Here is an 18,571-nt window from a genome sequence, read left to right on the forward strand (position 1 = left end):
AAAAAATTATTCACCATGACCATGTGGGATTCCTCCCAGAGATGCAAGGCCGGTACAATATTCGCAAATCAATGAATGTGATACACCACATAAACAAAATGAAGAATAAAACCCACATGATCATATCAATAGACACTGAAAAAGCATTTGACGAAATCCAGCATCCATTTCTAATAAAAACACTCAGCAGTGTGGGAATAGAGGGATCATATCTAGACATAATAAAGACCATATATAAAAGACCAACAGCCAACACTAAACTCAATGTGTAGAAACTAAAACATTTCCCTTAAGAACAGAAACAAGACAGGGATTTCCAGTTTCACCACTCTTAATTAAAATTGTACTGGAAGTCTTAGCCACAGCAAGCAGACATGAAAAAAATAAAAGGGATGCAAAAGGGAAAGGAGGAAGTGAAACTGTCATTATTTGCAGATGACATGATATTATACATAGAAATCCCAAAGACTCCATCATAAATATACTAGACTTAATAAATGAATTTGGAAAAGTAGCAGGATACAAAATTAACGTCAAGAAATTGATGGTATTCTTATACACCAATGATGAACTCACAGAAAGAGAAACTGACAAAACAATCCCATTTACCATTCTGGCAAAAAATTAAGATACCTAGGAATAAACTTAACCAAAGAAGTAAAGAACCTATTTGCAGAAAACTACAGGACATTGAAAAAAGAAATAGAGGAAGATATAAAAAAGTGGAAGCACATACTTTGTTCATGGATTGCAAGAATTAACATCATTAAAATGTCCATATTACCCAAAGCAATCTACAGATTCAATGCAATCCCCATCAAAATACCAAAGACATATTTCACAGAACTAGAACAAATACTTCAAAAGTTCATATGAAACCAAAAAAGACCCCGAATAGCCACAGCAATTTTGAAAAAGGACAAAGTAGGTGGGATCACAATACCAGATATCAGGTTATACTACAAAGCAACTGCAATCAAAACAGCCTAGTACTGGCACAAGAATAGGCATATAGACCAGTAGAACAGATTAGAGAACCCAGATGTGGACCCAAGGCAATATGCCCAATTAATATTTGACAAAGGTATCAAGAGCATACAGTGGAGTAAAGACAGTCTCTTTAATAAATGGTGTTGGGAAAATTGGACAGTTCCATGCAAAAAAAATGGAACTATATCATCAACGTACACCATACACAAAAATAATCTCAAAATGGATAAAAGACTTAAATGTGACCCGTGAATCCATAAAAATTCTAGAAGAAAATGTAGGCAACAAAATTTTGGACATCATATGCAGCAGAATTTTCACTGATATATTACCTAAGCAACAAAAACAAAGGAGAAAATGAACACATGGGACTACATCAAACTCAAAAGCTTCTGCACAGCAAAAGAAACAACCATCAAAATGAAAGGCAACCCAATGTATGGGAGAACATAACTGCCAATGATACATCAGATAAGGGCTTAATTTCCAAAATATATAGAGTACTCATACAACTCAACAAAAGGAAGAAAAAGAACCCAATTAAAAAATGGGCAGAGGACCTAAATAGACACCTCTCCAAAAAGGACATACAAATGGCCAAGAGACATATGAAGAAATGCTCAACATCACTAATCATCAGAGAGATGCAAATTAAAATAACAATGAGGTATCACCTCACACCTGTCAGAATGGCCGCCATGAACAAATCATTAAACAACAAGTGTTGGCGAGGGTGTGGAGAAAAGGGACTCTAGTGCACTGCTGGTGGGAAGGCAGACTGGTGCAGCCACTATGGAAAACAATATGGTGTTACCTCAAAAAATTAAAAATTGAACTTCCATTTAACCAATGATCCCACTTCTAGAAATATACCTTAAGAAGCATAAAACACCAATCAGAAAGAATATATGTACCCCCATATTTGTAGCACCACTATTTACAATAGCTAAGATCTGGAAACAGCCCAAGTGTTCATCAGTAGACGAAGGGATAAAAAAGATGTGGTACGTATACACAATGGAGTACTATGCAGCTGTAAGGAAGAAAGATCTCTTATCCTTTGAGACGACATGTAGGGACCTAGAAAGTATTAACCTAAGTGAAACAAGCCACGCAGAAAAAGACAAAACGACATGATCTCACTCATATATGGAATATAATCAATATAACAGTCTGAGGAATAGGGTAGACCAAGAAACATGGAAGTAGGGTACAGACTGACAACCCTCAGAAGAGCAAGTGGTGGGGTTGGGAAGAGATAAACCACAGAACTTATATGCATGTATGCATAACCAATGGACATGGACAACAAAGCCATTGACGGGGATGGGGGATGGGAAGGAGGGTGTCAATGGGGTAAAAAAGGAGAAACATCTGTAACAAAAATAAATAAAATAAAATAAAAATTATGGATATCGTTCCTGCCACTGCACATTCTATAGGTCATTGGGAAATATAGGCAATCAAATAAAAGTGAAATTAGAAAAAATAATAAGAATCACCTTAAATGTTAATGGATTAAAATTCTGAACAAAAGATAGAGTAGCTGATTGGATAAGAAGGCATGACTATAGATAGATGATAGAGATAGAGATAGAGATAGAGATAGAGATAGAGATAGAGATAGAGATAGAGATAGAGATAGAGATAGATATATTGTTTAAAGAGACTCACCTCACAACAAGCAAATGGAAAGGAAAAAAGAGCTGGTAAAATAGACTTGAAAATGAAGGCCATAACTAGAGACAAAGACGCCCACTATATAATATTGAAAGGATCTATCCAACAGGAAGATATAACCTTGGTAAACATATATGCACTTAATATAGGAGCACCAAAATGTATTTTAAAACTTCTGGAGGACTTCAAAGGAGAATACGACAGCAATACCATTATAGCAGGGGACTTCAACACCCCACTGAAATCACTGGATAGATTCTCTAGACAAAAAATTAACAAGGATACAGAGACACTAAATGATGCACTAGATGAAATGGATGTAATATGTATCTACAAAGAATCACACTCCAAAACTGCAGAATTCACATTCTTCTCAAGTGCACATGGGACATTCTCAAAGACAGAACACACATTAGGACACAAACTAAGTCTCTACAAGTTCAAGAACACTGAATCTATATCAAGCATCTTCTCAGATTACAATGGCATGAAACTAGAAATCAATTACAGCAAAACATGTAAAAACATGGAGGCTAACTAGCATGTTATTAAACATGAATGGGTTACCAAGAAGTTCAAGGAAGAAATTAAAACTTCCTGGAAACCAATAAAAATGAAAACACAACAACACAAAATCTTTGGGATGCAGCGAACACAGTCCTGAGAGGGAAGTTCATAGCACCAAAGGCCTACCTCAGAAAAAAAAAAAAAAAAAAAAGTCTATTTGACTATCTAACCTCACAACATAAAGACCTAGAAAGCAAACAAAAAGAAAACTCCAGAGCACATAGAAGAAAAAAATAGTAAAGATCAAAGCAGAAATAAATAATATAGAAACTAAAAAAAAAAAAAATTCAGAACATCAATGAAACAAAGGGCTCGTTCTTTGAAAACATTAACAAGATTGATGAACTCTTAGCTAGACTCACCAAGAAACAAAGAAAGAGGACCCAAATTAAAAAATCAGAAACAAAAGAGGAAAAATAAGAACCAACACCATAGGAATCAAAGGATTATGAACAACTACTATGAACAAATATATGCCAACAAATAGGACAATCTAGGTGAAATAGATAAATTTGTAGAAACACATAATTTCCCAAAACTAAACCGGGAAGAGAGAGAAAATTTAAACAGACCAATAACAACAAAGGAAATGGAAGATGTAGTCAAGAATCTCCTAGCAAACAAAAGCCCGGGCGCAGACAGCTTCACATGGGAGTTTTATTGAACATTAAAAGAAGAACTAATACCCATGCTCCTCAAAGTATTCCTAAAATTTAACAAGACTTACAAACTCATTTTATGAGGCCAGCATAATTCTTATTCCAAAACCAGATAAAGACACTACAAAGAAAGAAAACTACAGACCAATATCCCTGATGAACATAGATGCCAAAATCCTGCACAAAATACTAGCAAATTGGATTCAGCAACACATCAAAAAATTATTCATCATGACCAAGTGGGATTCATCCCAGGGCTGCAAGGCTGGTACAATATTCACAAATCAAAAAATGTGATACACCATATAAACAAAATGAAAGATAAAAAACATATAATCATATCAATAGATGCTAAAAAAGTATTTGAAAAAATCCAACACCCATTTTTTATAAAAACGCTCACAATATGAAAATAGAGGGATCATATCTCAACATAATAAATGCCATATATGAAGAACCTACAGCCAACATCATACCCAATGGGCAAAAACTAAAAGCATTCCCCATAAGAACAGAAAAAAGATAGGAAACCCACTTTCGCCACTCTTATTTAACGAAGTACTGGAACTCTTAGCCACAGCAATTAGACATGAAGAAAAAAATAAAGGGGATCCAAATAGGAAAGGAGGAAGTGAAACTGTCATTATTTGCAGATGACATGATATTGTACATAGAAAACCTTAAAGACTCCATCAAAAATCTACCAGACTTAATAAATGAATTTGGCAAAGTAGCAGGATACAAAATTAACATCAAGAAATCAACAGCATTCTTATACACCAATGATGAAATCACAGAAAGAGAACCTAAAAAGACAGTCCCATTTATCATCGCAGCAAAAAAGTTAAGATACCTAGGAATAAACTTAACCAAAGAAGTAAAGAACCTATTTGCAGAAAACTACAGGTCATTAAAAAAAGAAAAAAAAATAGAGGAAGATATAAAAAAGTGGAAGCACATACCTTGTTCATGGATTAAAAGAATTAACATCATTAAAACGTCCATACTACCCAAAGCAATCTATAGATTCAATGCAATCCCCATCAAAATACCAATGACATACTCCACAGAACTAGAACAAACACTTCAAAAGTTCATATGGAACCAAAAAAGAGCTCAAATACTCACAGCAATCTTGAAAAAGAAGAACAACATTGGAGGGATCACATTACCAGATTTCAGGTTATACTACAAAGTCACTATAAACAAAACAGCTTGGTACTGGCACAAGAACAGACACATAGATCAATGGAACAGAACAGAGAACCCAGATGTGGACACAAGACAATATGCTCAATTAATATTTGACAAAAATGGCAAGAGCATGAAGTGGGGTCACGACAGTCTCTTCAATAAATGGTGTTGGGAAAGTTGGACAGCTACTTGCAAAAAAATGAAACTATACCATCAACTTACACCATACACAAGAATAAATTCAAAATGGATAAAAGACTTAAATATAACTCGTGAATCCATAAAAATTCTAGAAGAAAATGAAGGCAACAAAGACTCAGACATCATATGCAGCAGAGTTTTCACTGATACAACACCTAAGGCAACAGAAACAAAGAAGAAAATGAATACATGGGACTACATCAAACTAAAAGTTCTCTGCCCAGTAAAAGAAACAACCATCAAAACAGAAAGGGATCCAACTCTAGAGAAGAACATAATTGCCAATGATGCATCAGATAAGAGGTTAATTTCCAAAATGTATAGAGTGCTCATACAACTCAACAAAAAGAAGACAAATAACCCAATTAAAAAATGGGCAGAGGACCTAAATAGACACCTCTCCAAACAGGACATACAAATGGCCAAGAGACATATGACGAAATGCTCAACATCACTAATCATCAGAGAGATACAAATGAAAACAACAATGAGGTATCACCTCACACCTGTCAGAATGGCCACCATCAACAAATCATCAAACAACAAGTGTTGGCGAGGGTGTGGAGAAAAGGGGACTCTAGTACACTGCTGGTGGTAATGCAGACTGGTGCGGCCACTGTGGAAAACACTATGGTGTTACCTCAAAAAGTTAAAAATTGAACTGCCATTTGACTCAGTGATCCCACTTCTAGGAATATACCCTAAGAAACCTGAAACCCCAATCAGAAAGAATATATGTACCCCTTTGTTTATAGCAGCACTATTTACCATAGCTAAGATCTGGAAACAACCCAAGTGTCCATCAGTAGATGAGTGGATTAAAAAGTTGTGGTACATGTACACAATGGAATACTATGCAGCTGTAAGAAAGAAAGAGCTCTTATCCTTTGAGATGGCATAGAAAGACCTGGAGAGTATTATACTAAGCGAAACAAGCCAAGCAGAGAAAGACAAATATCAAATAATCTCACTTATTTGTGGAATATAATTGACTAAACAAACTGCTGAACAAAATTAATCCAGAGACATAGAGGTGAGGTACTGACTGACAAGCCTCAGAGGAAGGGGAGTTGTGGGGGGAAGAAATAAACCACAGAACTTACATGCATGTATGTGTGACCAATGAACATAGACAACAAAGCTGGGGATGGGGTGGGGCAGAAGGGGAGAAGAGTGTCAATGGGGGGAAAATGAGAACCATCTCTAACAAAAACAAATTAATAAATAATAAACAAATAAATAAGTAAAATATTACCACTAAACTACAACACAACCATCATTCAGAACTGCTTGACATCGAGCTGAATGGAAGTCCTACAACTACGAAATTAAAGAAGAAGCCACATGGAGACAGGTAGAAGGGGCAGAGGTGCAGACAGGCAGGTCCCACTCCCACGTGTGGTGGATAAAAATCAGGATGAACACCTCGGCTGGGAAGGTCTTCCCTGAGGAGTGAGTGGTCCCTGTCCCACACCAGGCATCTAGCTCAGGGTCCCAGTGCCAGCAAGAGAAGTCCCCATAACTTCGGGCTGGAAAACCCCGTGGGAACTGAGGCTCAGGGAGGCTGAGGTTGCTGGAGCCCCAGGCAGATCTTAAAGGGTCCGTGCACAACTTACTCAAACTTGCTCCTTCTGAGCTTGGAGAGGAGGCAGCCTGAAGGGCACCAGAGATATACAGGGAAGAACTGAGCCATTTGGCCTCAGGAGGAAGCTTTCTCCTGGACAGAGTACTGGCAAAGGCTGATGATGTTCCTTTGGTGAGTCCTTCCCTGGGACAGCAGATGGCCACCATATCTGGGACTTCAGCAACCTGGCTCCCTGAGGCCCTGCTCCAACCAACTTTTGGGCCCACCCAAGCTGTGTCCAAAGGCTTAACCATAGGATTGGCCTGTCTTGGATCCTGCTTCAGAGTTTCCTAAAATCTCTCAAACAAGCAGCATCTGGGCTCAAGGAGCCTCATACCTCTGGTTAGTGGCCCCAGGCCTGGCATTAGAAGCAGACAGCCTTAGTTCACAACTTGGCTTTGCCTGAGTATGTCCAAGCCCAGCACAAGAAGCAGCCATCAGCAGATCACTTTATAGCTTAAGCCTGGTGGCCCAGGAGAGAACACAGGCAGTGGCTGACCTTGCCCCAGAGCCAGAACACCCAGTGGACAGCTTCGGACCACACTGAAACACCACCACCCATCCACCTCCACAAGTGACACAATCAATGAGTGGACTCAGTGGATACCAGAGCCCTGAGGAAGTAAGTCTTGCTCTGTGTGGTGGACCCCTAGACAGCTGATCCTCCAAGGTAGTCAGAGGCCAGAGGTCAGTGGGCACAGCCAGTCCTTGCAGCTGATCAGCCTGAGTAAATCTCTCCCACTGACGTGCCAACAGCAATCAAGAATCAATTACAACAGAAAGGTATACAGTCCACACTAGGGGTGCACCTCCAAGGCCCAGTTGGGGCAATCAGGGAGGCCGTGCCACTGGATCTTACAGGACACCTACAACAATAGGCCATGCTACGAAGCCTAGGAGACATAGCAACTCTACCTAATACATAGAAACAATTAGAAACAATCACAGGGAAGCAGCCAAAATGAGGAGACAAAGAAACATGTCCCAAATGAAAGAAAAGACCAAAACTCCAAGACCAAAAGTGGGGTGGGATTGGGGAGGAGGGGTTTAATGGAGAAAAAAGGAGAAACATCTGTAATACATTAAATAATAAAGATGAGTTAAATAAATAAAAAATAATTTAAAAATGGATCAAATCTCGCCCTGGCTGGTTTGGCTCAGCAGTTAGAGCAATGGCCTGCAGTCCAGAGAGACCCGGGTTCGGTTCCCACTAAGGGCATGTACCTCAGTTGCAGTTTGTCCCCAGCCCTAGTTGGGTCGTGTGGGTGGCAGCCACTCGATGTGTCCCTTTCACATCGATGTTTCTCTCTCTCTCTCTCTTCCTCTCTCTCCCTCCCACTCTATCTGAACAAAAAATGGAAAAAATGTCCTCGAGTGAGGATAAAAAAAAAAATCTCAACATAATAAAGGCCATATTTGAAAAACCTACAGCCAACATCATACTCAATGGGCAAAAGCTAAAAGCATTTTCCTTAAGAACAGGAACAAGACAGGGATGCCCACTATTGCCACTCTTATTTAACATTGTACTGGAAGTCTTAGCCACAGCAATCAGACATAAAGAAAAAATAAAAGGGATCCAAATTGGAAAGGAGGAAGTGAAACTGTCATTATTTATAGATGACATGATATTGTACATAAAAAACCCTAAAGACTCCATCAAAAATCTACTATATTTAATCAACAAATTTGACCAAGTAGCAGGATACAGAAAGGCATTTTTATACACCAATAATGAACTCACAGAAAGAGAAACTAAAAAAACAAAACAAAAATTCCATTTACCATTATGGCAAAAAAAAATTGAGATACGTAGGAAAAAAACTTAACCAAAGAAGTAAAGAACCTATTTGCAGAAAACTACAGGATATTGAAAAAAGAAATAGAAGATATAAAAAAAAAGTGGAAGCATATACCTTGTTCATGAAGCATATACCTTGGACATCATTAAAATGTCCATACTACCCAAAGCAATCTATAGATTCAATGCAATCCCCATTAAAATAGCAGTGACATATTTCACAGAACTAGATCAAACACTTCAAAAGTTTATATGGGACCAAAAAAGACCCCATATAGCCACAGCAATTTTGAAAAAGAAGAACAAAGTAGTAGAGATCACAATATTGGATATCAGGTTACACAACAAAGCCACTGCAATCAGCCTGGTACTGGCACAAGAACAGGCATGCAGATCAATGAAACAGAACAGAGAACCCAAAAATTGATCTGACATTATGCTCAATTAATATTTGGCAAAGGTGGCAAGAGCATACAATGGACTAAAGACAGCCTCTTCAATAAATGGTGTTGGGAAAATTGGACAGCTACATGCAAAAAAGTGAAACTAGACCACCAACTTGTGTACCATACACAAGAATAAACTCAAAATGTATAAAAGATTTAAATGTAACTTATGAATCCATAAAAACCCTAGAAGAAAACATAGGCAACAAAATTTCAGACATCACACACGGCAGAATTTTCAATGATACAATGCCTAAGGCAAGAGAAACAAAAGAAAAAAAAATAATACATGAGACTATATTAAACTAAAAAGCTTCCGCACAGCAAAAAAAAAAACAACCATCAAAATGGAAAAGGAACCCACTATACATCAGATAAGGGGATAATTTCCAAAATATATAGAGTTCTCATACAACTCAACAAAAGGAAGACAAAAAAATTTTTTTTAAATGGTCAGAGGACCTAAAGAGACACCTCTCCAAACAGTACATACAAATGGCCAAGAGACATATGAAAAAATGCTCAGTGTCACTAATCATCAGAGAGATACAAATTAAAACAACTATGAAGTATCACCTCACACTGCTAAAATGGCTGCCATCAACGAATCATCAAACAAGTGCTGGCAAGGGTGGGGAGAAAAGGAAACTCTGGCATACACTGGTGGGAATGCAGACTCATGCAGCCACTATGGAAAACAATATGGTGTTTCCTCAAAAAATTAAAAATTGAACTGCCATTTGACCCAGTGATCCCACTCCTAGGAATATACCCTAAGAAGCCTGAAACACCAATCAGAAAGAATGTGTGTACCCCTATGTTCATAGCCGCACTATTTACAATTGCTAAGATCTGGAAACAGCCTAAGTGTTTATCAGTAGATGAATGGATAAAAAAGCTGTGGTACATATACACAATGGAATACTATTCAGCTGTAAGAAAGAAAGATCTCTTATCTTTTGTGATGACATGGAGGGACCTGGAGAGTATTATGCTGAGAGAAATAAGCCAGTCAGAGAAAGACAAATACCACATGATCTCATTTATTTGTGGAATATAATGAACAAAAACAGCTGATGAACAGTGCAGATCCAGAGACATAGAAAGGAGTATGGTTCAAACTAACAACCTGGGGGGGGGGGGGGGTGTTGCAGATAGGGAAGAGGGTGTCTGTGGGAGGAGTGGAGAAGTAATATCTGTAACAAAAATTTATTAATTAAAAAAAGAAAAACAAAGTACAAAAAAAATGAGCTCTCAGTTTCTGAATAGCCCACTTAGTTACATAAAGTATTTTCTGTCCCAACACTTTCTCAAATTCAATAATTTCCTAAGAACATGGCAAACAGTCCTTATTTCAAACCAGTCAGTCCATTTTCATGGCAATAAGCACAATTCCTTGGCTACTACTATGAATTACATCGGTTGACGGTGGAATTTCTCTATCTTCTTTACATCTTGAGCTTAGACTGTACTATACACCAAACAATCTCAATCATCTTTTCCTTTAATACACAAACTCCCATCAGAATGCCTGTACCTGAGAACCACATGTGCCATCATAGGATCCGCGAGGTCGAGTTTCTCATTTGCATGACTGCACTCCCAGGTCTGGTATTTCAGGGATTGGTGGTGCGACCGACCCACCTACCTACCTGTCTCTCACCGCCACCCTAAGTTTTCTATTTTAAAAAGCTCACAAACTAGGTCCTAAAAAATTAAATGGAAGCCTGGTGCAATCAACTGGGTAATTTGTGCAAAATCCACCTGCCTCAATTCTAATAATTTTGAGTAGTAGTGCTCTCAACTCTCCACCACTTCTTTGGTTCTCCGTAGCACCCATTTTCCAGTCCATTTCATGAAAAGAAAAGGTAGCATGCAAATGTCCTAGACAGTAGTTGGAGGCACCACAAACACAGGCCATGGGATCCCTGTAGTTGCACCACCCAGTTCTGCCTGGCTCAGACCTCTTTGTATCCCTCTGGGCAGCATTCCCTCTGTTGTGTCTGCACTCTGGGATAATGTGACAAGGTAGCTGCAATACATGGCAGAAATTTAGACGTAGTAGTCACAAAGTAGCTCAAATACCTCCCCCCAACAATTTAAAAAATACTCTTTAGATCATCTCTTTTGTCATTGCATTTGTAAACTTCCCCCTCTCAAGAACTACCCCCAAGAATGTAGGACAATCGCCTTTATTCTAAGAATTTCAGAATTCCTCACTAAAAGGTGTGATTAAGATCAAAAAATATTAGTCTCCAAACTAATTAGAGGGAGTTATGGTCTAATTTAGTTCTATGATGTGAAGCTGTTCTCAGTCGGGTTTTATTGTCTCTCTTTTATGTTTTTATTGATTTTTTAGAGAGACAGGAAGGGAGAGAGAGAGATAGCAACATTGATGTGAGAGAGCAGCAGCCATTGGCTGCCTCTTGCATGCCCCCCACTGGGGATTGAGCCTACAACCCAAGCATGGGCCCTGACCTGAATCAATCAGGGACCTCTCAGTCCATGGGACAATGCTCAATCCACTGAGCCACAGGCTCAGTTAGTTTTATTGGAAACACAGACTCTATTATATTCTAAATTCATATGCACAATTCCACAGCAAAGAATTGGGTAATCCAAATAGGTCTTCAATTTTCTTGCTAAGATTCAAAGTTTTGCTTATTTTGGGTTATGAAATATGAATTATTTCAGTGCATCAACCTCTAATTTCAGGGAGATTTGAGGAACAGCTCTTTAATTAGTCTTTACCATGCTTGCCTAAACCTTGCTAGCCATCTCTCTCCAAAAGTAAATTAAAGTGAGAGGAAAAAGAATCTGAATGACCTGCCATAACACAGCTGGCTACTTGATAAATAAGTCTTCATAAGATCCATCATTCTGAAGAATGACATAATTTTAGTTGCAAGCACTCTGCGTGCTCAGAAAAAAGTTATAAGGCAGTGCAAAGAGACGTCAGAGTGATAATTTGTGTGTGAATAGACTATCTCTGTGAATATTTACATCTGATAAGTAATGCATACTCATTATTTATCATTTATTTTCATAGATTTCCAGCCTTGAAAATATTTTTGCCCAAGCAAATATTCAGTTTTTCTATACTTTTAATTATTACTAATATAAAGCATATTAACTTTACTACTATTATGTATTCTTTAATTATTATTATAAGTTTTCAGCCACAATTCACAAAACAAGCACCTAAAAAACAGGCCTTACCAGTTCCAGAGAGTGTGTTTAAAGAGTAATTTTTCATTTATTTTAGCCATCAGAAAATATTAGGAACAGAAAAAACACAAAGTAAATATACTGACAAATACTTCTATTCTGTGACTCACAGAAGGAGTAGCTAACATTATGTGCTCCCAGACACTGTGCAAAGTACTTCACATGGATTATCTGAATTAATCCTTGTAAAAACTAAGCATGTGCTATATTATCTCCATTTTATCAATGAGGAAACAGAAGCTCAGGGAGGTAAAGTAACTTGCTTAGGCCACATAGCTAGTTAAAAAATGGCCTATAGTTTAAGTCTAGATTTGTCAGGACAAAGTGCTCAATAGCTATGCTGCCTCTATGTGCAGATACAAGCCACCTGCAAACTGGCATGTTGTACCTGCTCACGCACTAAGGCAGAGGTGGTTAGCTGTCTACAATTTGCATCACCATTCATTTGATACATAATGTTGATGTTGGTAATTAGTCTACTCAGAGACTACATTTTTAACTCCCCTTACATCTAGGTGAGACTACAATACAGACATGTTTTTACCAAGGGAATAGGGGCAGAACTGATGTATGCCACTTTCAGTCCTGGTCATAAAATCCTCCCCAGAGATCCTCCTTGCTTAGCTATCCTATCTTCCTTTTGATGTCACCTGGGGTTGCCAGATAAGATACAAGACACCCAGTTAAACTTGAAATGCAGAAAAACAACAAAAAATGTTTTGTTTTTTGGGGGTTTTTTGTTTTTTTTATCCTCACCCGAGGACATTTTTCCATTTTCTGTTCAGGTAGAGCAGGAGGGAGAGAGAGGAACAGAGAGAGAGAGAGAAACATCGACGTGAAAGGAATACATCGAGTGGCTGCCACCCGCACAACCGACCAGGGCCGGGGACAAACTGCAACCAAGGTTCGCGCCCTTAGCGGGAACCGAACCCGGGTCTCTCAGGACCACAGGCCAACGCTCTAACCGCTGAGCCAAACTGGCCAGGGCACAAAAAAATGTTTTAGTGTAAGTACTTCCCATGCAATATTTCGGATATACTTATGCTTATCAGGAGCACTGACATTTGGGTTGCCAGATTAAGCAAATAAAATATCAAAAATGTGAATGTACCAAATATAGCATGGGCCATACTTATACTTAGAAGTTGTTTGTCTGACATTCAAATTTAACTGCTGTCTGTTGGTTCACAAAATGACCCCTGTACATGGAGAGCAAGGAGAGACTGAAGAAAGAGACAGAACACTCCAGATTGGTAGGTGGCAGTTTTAATAATCAAGGCAATTTACGAGACTTGCTTCTGAGCTGCAAGACGAGTAGATATCTGCACCCACTTGCCAGAATGTTAAAGTTGATCAAGAGGACTTAACTGGATCTAGTCATGTATGCTGTCCAGATGGTCTCAACAACACATTGTTCTCTCAAGGCAGCATCTTGAAAACTGCTCCCACTGTGGGAGCAGTAGGCAGAACAGTACATTCCAAGGACAGGGGTGGGCGTGAGGAGCTTTCTATGCCTGAGTCCAGCTCCTGGGTCAACCAGTGGTTATATCCTCTAGATGACCTCCTCCAATAGAGTCTAGTATTTTATTTGCTATATCTGGCAGTCCAAATGTCAGCACCTCCAGTAACCTTAGAACCAGGCACCACCAACATGGTTCTGATGACTGCAACCTAGGGCACCTCCTCCTTTGAGCTTTATATGAATGAGAAATAAAGTTCTATTGTGGTGTTAAGCCACTAAGATTTGTGAGCTAACTAATATGACACGAACGATATTAATATGACCTATTCTAATACAAGCTCCAAGAATTATCTTTCAGGCCCTACAGGGAGGCAGCATAGAAGGTAGAAATAACTAGGATTTGGAGGCACACAAGCATGTCCTGGGTTCAAATTCCTGCTGCATTACCTCATAGCTTTGTGGCTTTCATTTTCTAGCCTCAGTTTCTTCATCGATAAAATGGTAAAGTCAATGATTTCCTGAGAAGATATAAAAAATAAATAAAATAATATATGCAAAAAAAATCTAGAATAATATTTGGCACATAATAGATCTATGACTGATTTTTGTTACTTTAAAAAAGCTAATTTTACATTTTATTTTATTTATTTTTTTTTTTATTTTATTATTATTTTTTTTTTATTTTTTTGTTACAGATATTTTACCTTTTTACCCCATTGGCACCCCCCATCCCACCCCCCCTCCACCCTGTCCCCGGCTTAGTTGTCCATGTCCATTGGTCATGCATACATGCATATGAGTTCTGTGGTTAATCTCTTCCCACCCACCCCCCATCCCCTCTTCTGAGGGATGTCAGTCTGTGCCCTACTTCCATGTGTCTGGGTCTACTGTATTCCTCAGACTGTTATGTTCATTATATTCCGTATATAAGTGAGATCATGTGGTATTTGTCTTTTTCTGCTTGGCTTCTTTCACTTAGGATAATACTTTCCAGGTCCCTCCATGTCGTCTCAAAGGATAAGAGATCTTTCTTTCTTACCGCTGCATAGTATTCCATTGTGTATATGTACCACAGCTTTTTGATCCATTCGTCTACTGGTGGACACTTGGGCTGTTTCCAGATCTTAGCTATTATAAATAGTGCTGCTATGAACATGGGGGTACATATATTCTTCCTGATTGGTGTTTCAGGCTTCTTAGGGTATATTCCCAGCAGTGGGATCACTGGGTCAAATGGAAGTTCAATTTTTAATTTTTTGAGGTAGCACCATATTGTTTTCCATAGCGGCTGCACCAGTCTGCATTCCCACCAGCAGTGTATTAGAGTCCCCTTTTCTCCACACCCTCGCCAACACTTGTTGTTTGATGATTTGTTGATGGCGGCCATTCTAACAGGTGTGAGGTGATACCTCATTGTTGTTTTAATTTGCATCTCTCTGATGATTAGTGATGTTGAGCATTTCTTCATATGTCTCTTGGCCATTTGTATGTCCTGTTTGGAGAGGTGTCTATTCAACTCCTCTGCCCATTTTTTAATTGGGTTCTTTGTCTTCCTTTTGTGGAGTTGTATGAGCACTCTGTATATATTGGAAATTAACCCCTTATCTGATACATCATTGGCAATGATGTTCTCCCATACAGTGGGTTGCCTTTCCATTTTGATGATTGTTTCTTTTGCTGTGCAGAAGCTTTTTAGTTTGATGTAGTCCCATGTGTTCATTTTCTCCTTTATTTCTGTTGCCTTAGGTGATGTATCAGTGAAAATTCTGCTCCGTATGATGTCCGAAATTTTGTTGCCTACATTTTCTTCTAGAATTTTTATGGATTCACGGGTCACATTTAAGTCTTTTATCCATTTTGAGTTTATTTTTGTGTATGGTGTAAGTTGATGGTCTAGTTTCATTTTTTTGCATGTAGCTGTCCAATTTTCCCAACACCATTTATTAAAGAGGCTGTCTTTACTCCACTGTATGCTCTTGCCACCTTTGTCAAATATTAATTGAGCGTATTGCCTTGGGTCCATTTCTGGGTTTTCAGTTCTGTTCCACTGGTCTATATGCCTGTTCTTGTGCCAGTACCAGGCTGTTTTGGTTACAGTCGCTTTGTAGTATAACCTGATATCTGGTATTGTGATCCCTCCAACTTTGTTCTTCTTTTTCAAGATTGCTGTGGCTATTCGGGGTCTTTTTTGGTTCCATATGAACTTTTGAAGTATTTGTTCTAGTTCTATGAAATATGTTGTTGGTATTTTGATAGGGATTGCATTGAATCTATAGATTACTTTGGGTAGTATGGACATTTTAATTATGTTAATTCTTCCAATCCATGAACAGGGTATGTGCTTCCACTTCTTTATATCTTCCTCTATTTCTTTTTTCAATGACCTGTAGTTTTCTGCAAATAGGTCCTTTACTTCTTTGGTTAAGTTTATTCCTAGGTATCGTAATTTTTTTGGAGCGATGGTAAATGGGATTGTTTTTTCAGTTTCTCTTTCTGTGAGTTCATCATTGATGTACAAGAATGCCGTCGATTTCTTGACGTTAATTTTGTATCCTGCTACTTTGCCAAATTCATTTATTAAGTCTAATAGATTTTTGATGGAGTCTTTAGGGTTTTCTATGTACAATATCATGTCATCTGCAAATAATGACAGTTTCACTTCCTCCTTTCCAATTTGGATCCCTTTTATTTTTTCTTCATGTCTGATTGCTGTGGCTAAGACTTCCAGTACAATGTTAAATAAGAGTGGCGAAAGTGGACATCCCTGTCTTGTTCCTGTTCTTAATGGGAATGTTTTTAGTTTCTGTCCATTGAGTATGATGTTGGCTGTAGGTCTTTCATATATGGCCTTTATTATGTTGAGATATGATCCCTCTATTCCTACATTGCTGAGCGTTTTTATCAGAAATGGATGCTGGATTTTGTCGAAGGCTTTTTCAGCATCTATTGATATGATCATGTGGTTTTTATTCTTCATTTTGTTTATGTGGTGTATCACGTTTATTGATTTGCGAATATTGTACCAGCCTTGCATCCCTGGAATGAATCCCACTTGGTCATGGTGAATAATTTTTTTGATGTATTTCTGGATCCGATTTGCTAGTATTTTGTTCAGGATTTTGGCATCTATGTTCATCAGGGATATTGGCCTGTAGTTTTCTTTCTTCGTAGTGTCTTTTTCTGGTTTTGGAATTAGAATTATGCTGGCCTCATAGAACGTGTTTGGAAGTCTTCCTTCTTCTTGAATTTTTTGAAATAGTTTGAGGAGAATGGGTGTTAGTTCTTTTTTGAATGTTCGGTAAAACTCCCCCGTGAAACCATCTGGGCCTGGGCTTTTGTTTGCTGGGAGAGTCTTGATTACCTCTTCAATTTCCTTAGTTGTTATTGGTCTGTTCAAGTTTTCTATCTCTTCCGGGAATAGTTTAGGGAGACTGTGTGTTTCTAGAAATTTGTCCATTTCGCTGAGATTGTCGAATTTGTTGCCATATAGTTGTTCATAGTAGTTGTTAACGATCTTTTGTATTTCCGTGGTGTTGGTTGTTACTTCTCCTCTTTCATTTCTGATTTTGTGTATTTGGGTTCTCTCTCTTTGTTTCTTGGTGAGTTTAGCTAAGGGTCCATCAATCTTGTTTATCTTTTCGAAAAACCAGCTCTTTGTTTCATTGATCCTTTGAATTGTTTTTTTGGTCTCTATGTCATTTATTTCTGCTCTGATCTTTACTATTTCCTTCCTTCTACTTGCTCTGGGGTTTTCTTTTTGTTTGCTTTCTAATTCTTTAAGTTGTGAGGTTAGACAGTCAATTAGAAATTTTTCTTGTTTTTTGAGGTAGGCCTGTAGTGCTATGAACTTCCCTCTCAGAACTGCTTTCGCTGCATCCCATAGATTTTGTGTTGTTGTGTGTTCATTTTCATTGGTTTCCAGGAAGTTTTTAATTTCTTCCTTGATCTCCTCGGTGACCCATTCATTGTTTAATAACATGCTATTTAGCCTCCATGTGTTGAAATGTCTTTGCATGTTCTTGTTGCAATTGATTTCTAGTTTCATGCCATTGTGATCTGAGAAGATGCTTGATATGATTTCAATCTTCTTGAACTTGTAGAGATTTAGTTTGTGTCCTATCATGTGGTCTATCTTTGAGAATGTCCCATGTGCACTTGAGAAGAATGTGTATTCTGTAGTTTTGGGGTGTAATTCTCTGTAGATATCTATTAAATCCATTTGGTCTAGTGCTTCATTGAGAGTCTCTGTTTCCTTGCTAATTTTTTGCCTAGAGGATCTATCCAGTGCTGTCAACGGGGTGTTGAAGTCCCCTGCTATGATTGTATTGTTGTCGATTTCTCCTTGGAAGTCCTCCAGAAGATTTTTAATATATTTTGGTGCTCCTATATTGGGTGCATATATGTTTATCAAGGTTATATCTTCCTGTTGGATAGATCCTTTCAATATTATGTAGTGGCCGTCTTTGTCTCTAGTTATGGTCTTCATTTTGAAATCTATTTTATCAGATATGAGAATTGCTACCCCAGCTTTTTTTTGCTTTCCATTTGCTTGGAAAATTTTTTTCCATCCCTTCACTTTCAACCTATGTGAGTCTTTTGTTGAGAGGTGGGTCTCTTGTAAACAACATATAGATGAGTCATGCTTTCTTATCCAATCAGCTACTCTGTGTCTCTTTATGGGAGCATTCAATCCATTTACGTTTAAGGTGATTATTGATA

The sequence above is a fragment of the Molossus molossus genome, unplaced genomic scaffold (assembly GCF_014108415.1).
Source record: "Molossus molossus isolate mMolMol1 unplaced genomic scaffold, mMolMol1.p scaffold_m16_p_1, whole genome shotgun sequence".
NCBI lineage: Eukaryota > Metazoa > Chordata > Mammalia > Chiroptera > Molossidae > Molossus > Molossus molossus.